Below are 6,081 nucleotides of genomic sequence, written 5' to 3'. Positions count from 1 at the left end.
GACATGCTGAGGTAGTTCATCCATTGAAAAAGCTTTATTTAAAAGATGGAGGATCCCCGTGGACAGCATAGGAGGAAGGTTCATCTGTACGTCTTTGATTCTGACGTTCACTGTCGTCTTTCTGTTGTTGTGTAAAAGGCTGTAAATCACGATGCTATTTATTTGTCAGAGATCTTGTCAACAGCGTTTTTAGATGCTACAATTTGCTAAATGACCAAAGTTTGTTGGTTCTACAAATAAACTCAGAAAACAGCTGCTCTGGTCTTATTCCCGTCGCCATGGCAACCCAGTGATCAGCCTCTGGGCTTCAGGTTAGAATGATTGAATTCTGAGTCATGTTGAACATATAAAGGTACAGGTACAAAACAAAGGTATGTTTATGTATTGGAAAGTAGCTTATTTAAAAAAAATCTTTTATTAGTTTAATAGTTTTTTATTGATCACAACAAGAAGACACAGAACAACAAGGCAAGACAACAGCAGCACAGCGAACACGGCAGTCTGAGTCAGCAGGGCCCCCAGACAGACGGTCCCCACGACTAACAGCCACCGCTAAGCTAAGCTAACCCTCACACCACAGGGCTGTCTGTAATCAGGCCAGGCTAACAGGCTAACAGGCTAACAGCCACCGCTAAGCTACAGCAGCGCTTGCCCAGAGATGAGCTTACCCACAATCCCCCGGGCGGGTGTTAACTGTGGGCGGTGGAGCGGTTTGATGACCCACAGGGGAGTGGAGGAGTGGACGTGGGGTCGCGAGGTCATGACAGCTGTTTATTAAACTCACTTTGTAACGGCGGTCTCCAGAGAACCGTAAACTAGCCCCCTTAAACCAGCCCCCCCCCCCACTAACCCTAACCCCCCCCACAACATACAGCAGAGCAGGGCAGGGTGGGCTGGGATAATTGTAATGGTGGTCTCACTAAACTAGCCCCTCCCTCAAACACACACACCCTCACACTCACACTCACACACACACACACACACACACACACACACACACACACACACACTCTGAGCGGCTACAGTGTCCAGACAACCAGAAGACCGAGGTAGAGAGGTTCTAAACCCAGATCTGTCAAATAATTTTTCTCAACAATATTCAGAATCTAAATGTAAAACGTCTTTCCTCTTTCATTCCATCACTCCTTCTGGATCTACTGGTCTGGTCTCATTCCATCACTCCTTCTGGATCTACTGGTCTGGTCTCATTCCATCACTCCTTCTGGATCTACTGGTCTGGTCTCATTCCATCACTCCTTCTGGATCGACTGGTCTGGTCTCATTCCATCACTCCTTCTGGATCTACTGGTCTGGTCTCATTCCATCACTCCTTCTGGATCGACTGGTCTGGTCTCATTCCATCACTCCTTCTGGATCGACTGGTCTGGTCTCATTCCAAGGTGTGGTGGATGAAATATTGTTTTGAAATATCTCGACACAAATTTCAACTGGAGACGTTAGAATTTATGATGGTCCTGATATGGAATGTTCAGGTCGGGTCACAGTGTGATACCATGACAACGGCGAGGGTCATGGGATGATACCATGACAACAGCTTCACCTGGAGACAATCCCAGATCTGATAACAGAGAGGAGGAAGATAGAGAAGAGGGGAAGACAGAGAGAGAGAGAGTATGACACACACACACACACACACACACACACACACACACACACACACACACACACACAGCTGCTGAAGATCTGTCTTGATAACCAGTGGCCTCTCTCTCTCTCTCTCTCTCTCTCTCTCTCTCCTCTGCAGCAGAACTGCCCACATGATGGTGGCCATTACCCACACGCCCCGTTGACCAATCAGCTGCTCTGGTTGTTGACCAATCAGCTGCTCTGGTTGTTGACCAATCAGCTGGCCGTGTGACTCTCCCGCCCTTCCCCTTGGCTCGGCCGGCTCCTCTGACTGACAGGCAGAGACAATATTTACCCAGCAGGCCTCAGGTTTACCCAGCAGGCCTCAGTCTTCCTGGTCTTTGTGAAGAAGCGCGGAGGACAAACATCGCCTCGTTGCCTCGTTGCCAAACACTCGTAAAAACACCCTCGCTGGTCGCCGGCGTCAACACCGGGCCGCCAGACGCCGGTCCTCAGCGCTCGCTGAGGCGGGACTAACGCAGCGTGACAGACGTCAACAGATTCACGCTCCGACAACCCCGTCGCCGTGACAACATTTGGGTTGGCTGTCACTGACCAACACTTCCGAGTTATAGGCCAAGTTAGGTAAACACACACACACACACACACACACACACACACACACACACACACACACACACACACACACACACACAGGGAGAAGAGAGGGTTACCACACCTGGACAGAAATATCACAGACGACAGAAATGTTTGATACAGATACTGAGGACAAGATTACCTAGCAACTAGACCAGGCAACACATAACCTACAAAATACACAACTTACCAACACACAACCTACACACAATCTACACACAACCTACAACACACAACCAATACACAACCTATACACAACCTACACACAACCTACAACACACAACCTACACACAATCTAGAACACACAACCTACACACAACCTACAACACACACACAACCTACAACACAACCTACACACAACCTACAACACAACCTACACACAACCTACACACAACCTACAACACAGAATCTACACACAACCTACAACACAGAATCTACACACAACCTACAACACAACCTACATACAACTTACACACAACCTACAACACAAAACCTACACACAACCTACAACACAACCTACAACACACAACCTACACACAACATACAATACAACCTACACACAACCTACAACACACAACCTACACACAACCTACACATAACCTACAACACACAACCTACACACAACCTACACATAACCTACAATACAACCTACACACAACCTACAACACACAACCTACACACAACCTACACACAACCTACACATTACCTACAACACACAACCTACACATAACCTACAACACACAACCTACACACAACCTACAACACAACCTACAACACACAACCTACACACAACCTACACACAACCTACAACACACAACCTACACACAAACTTGTCTGGAGCACTTGACCTTCTCTCCTCCTTCGGCCTTACCCTGTCCCACTCTCCTCCCACTCATAAGGCGGGCAATCAGCTCGACCTTGTCTTCACCAGATCCTCCCATACCTCCAACCTTACTGTTACCCCTCTTCCAGTTTCTCATCATCATTTGTGTCCTTCTCCCTCCCTCTCAAATCCTCCCCCTCCCAGTCAGTCTCTATCCACACTGTATCCTCTCGTCTCAACCTGCGTACCCTCTCCCTCACCGCTCTCTCTTCCTCTGTCTTATCCTCCCTACCCTCTTCTCCCTTCTATCCACTGATGCAGCTTCCTCCACCCTCCTGTCCTCTCTTTCCTTATCCTTCGACTCTCTCTGTCCACAGACCTCAAGGCTGGCACGATCCTCTCCACGCGCTCCCTGCCTGTCTGAAACCCTGCAAGCTTGTAGAATAAGGCTCCGGGCAGCTGAGAGGAAATGGAGTAAAACTGGCCTCCCTGATGATCTAGACCCTTATCTCTCTCTCCTCCTCAACTACACCTCATCTGCATCAGCTGCTAAAGCTTCTTACTACCATTCCACAATTCAATCCTCTGCCTCTGACCCAAGGAAACTGTTCTCCACATTTTCCTCACTCCTCAACCCACCTCCTCCCCCTCCTCCCCCTTCTCCCTCCTCTCTGTCTGCCGATGACTTTGTCACCTACTTTGAAAAGAAGGTTGATGACATTAGCAGCTCCTTCCTTCTACCTCTCACCAACACTGCTACCTTTCCTCCCAAACCCACTGTGCAACACCCAGTCTCTGGTTTATCAAATTTCTCCCCCCTCTCCTCTGATGATGTTCTAAAACTGTTCACATCTAAGTGGGCAACCAGCTGCCCCCTCAATCCTATCCCCTCCCCCCTTCTCCAATCCATCTCCAAAGACTTCCTTCCATTCCTTACCACCTTAATCAATTCCTCTCTATCCACAGGATCTGTCCCAGCTGCCTTCAAGACAGCCAGAGTCAAGCCTCTTCTCAAGAAACCAACTCTTGACCCGTCTGCTGTCCATAACATACAGACCGGTATCCCTTCTCTCCTTCTTATCTAAAACCCTTGAACGTGCTGTCTCTAACCATCTGTCTAACTACCTCCTTCAGAGCAACTTCCTTGACCCCCACCAATCCGGCTTTAAAGCTGGGCACTCTACTGAAACTGCTCTCCTCGCTGTCACGGAGGCCCTCCACTCCGCTCAAGCTTCCTCCCTCTCCTCTGTTCTCATTCTTCTGGACCTGTCCGCTGCATTTGACACAGTAAACCACCCGATCCTTCTCTCCACCCTCTCAGAATTGGGCATCTCTGGCTCTGCACTCTCCTGGTTTGCATCCTACCCTGCCTAGAGGATCGCTGTCCTCTCCACGAGCCCTCACCACTGGTGTCCCCCAGGGCTCTGTCCTTGGGCCTTTACTGTTCTCTCTCTATACCAAATCTCTTGGCTCTGTCATTTCTTCACATGGTTTCTCCTACCACAGCTACGCAGATGACACTCAACTCTTTCTCTCTTTCCCCCCTTCTGACTCACAGGTGGCAACACGTGTCTCGGCATGTCTTGCAGACATTTCTGCTTGGCTGTCAGCCCACCACCTCAAGCTCAACCCTGACAAGACTGAGCTGCTCTTCCTCCCAGGGAAAGCCTGCCCTCTCCAAGACTTCTCCATCACAGTAGAGAACTCCACTGTGACCTCCTCCCAGACAGCCAAGAACCTTGGGGTGATCCTTGACAACCACTTATCCTGTGTGGCGAACATCACAGCGACAGCACGCTCCTGTAGATTCTTCCTCTATGACATCAGAAGGATACGTCCATTCCTCACCAGAGAAGCAGCACAACTTTTGGTCCAAACACCAAACATCAATCATCAATCTCTCGCCTTGACTACTGAAACGCACTCTTGACCAGACTCCCCGCCTCCACCATCAGGCCTCTGCAGCTCATCCAGAACGCTGCCGCTCGTCTGGTGTTCAATCTCCCCAAATTCTCCCATGTCACGCCCCTCCTCCGCACCCTCCACTGGCTCCTGGTAGCAGCTCGCATCAGATTCAAGACCCTTGTGCTCGCCTACGGGGCGGCAAACGGAACAACCCCTCCCTACTTGCAAGCAATGGTCAGCCCCCAAACCCCTGCAAGATCACTCTGTTCTTCCACCTCGGCTGCCCGCCTGGCACCACCATCTCTACGTGGATGCAGCGGCCGTGCCACTCGGTCACGGCTTTTCACTGTCCTGGCGCCCCGCTGGTGGAATGAGCTTCCTACTGTTGTTATGACTGCAGAGTCACTACCTATCTTCCGCCGTAGATTGAAAACCCATCTCTTCAGTCTACATCTTAACAGTCCCTCCTAAAGACCGCTTCACCCCCACTACCCCCCCGTACTAACCCTAACCCCAACCCTAGAGACCTCTTCACCCCCGCTACCCCCCCTGTACTAACTCTAACCCCAACCCTAAAGACCTCTTCATCCCCACTTCCCCCCTGTACAAGTTCTCTCCTGTTAATAATGGCTTCTGCCATTACGACTGCCAATGGCCCCTGGTGTGAGCATTGATTACTTTGTCTTATGATGACTATTGGACAGATGACTCACTTACTTAAACAAATGTATTTGTTGTAAGTCGCTTTGGATAAAGGCGTCTGCTAAATGCCATAAATGTAAATGTAAACCTACAACACACAACCTACACACAACCTACACACAACCTACACACAACCTACAATACAACCTACACACAACCTACAACACACAACCTACAACACAACCTACACACAACCTACAACACAACCTACAATACAACCTACAACACACAACCTACAACACAACCTACACACAACCTACACGCAACCTACACGCAACCTACACACAACCTACACATAACCTACACACAACCTACAACACACAACCTACAACACAACCTACACACAACCTACAACACAACCTACAATACAACCTACAACACAACCTACACACAACCTACACACAACC

The sequence above is a fragment of the Argentina silus genome, assembly GCF_951799395.1.
Source record: "Argentina silus genome assembly, contig: scaffold_426, whole genome shotgun sequence".
Lineage (NCBI taxonomy): Eukaryota > Metazoa > Chordata > Actinopteri > Argentiniformes > Argentinidae > Argentina > Argentina silus.
Note: the sequence above shows the minus strand (reverse complement) of the source record.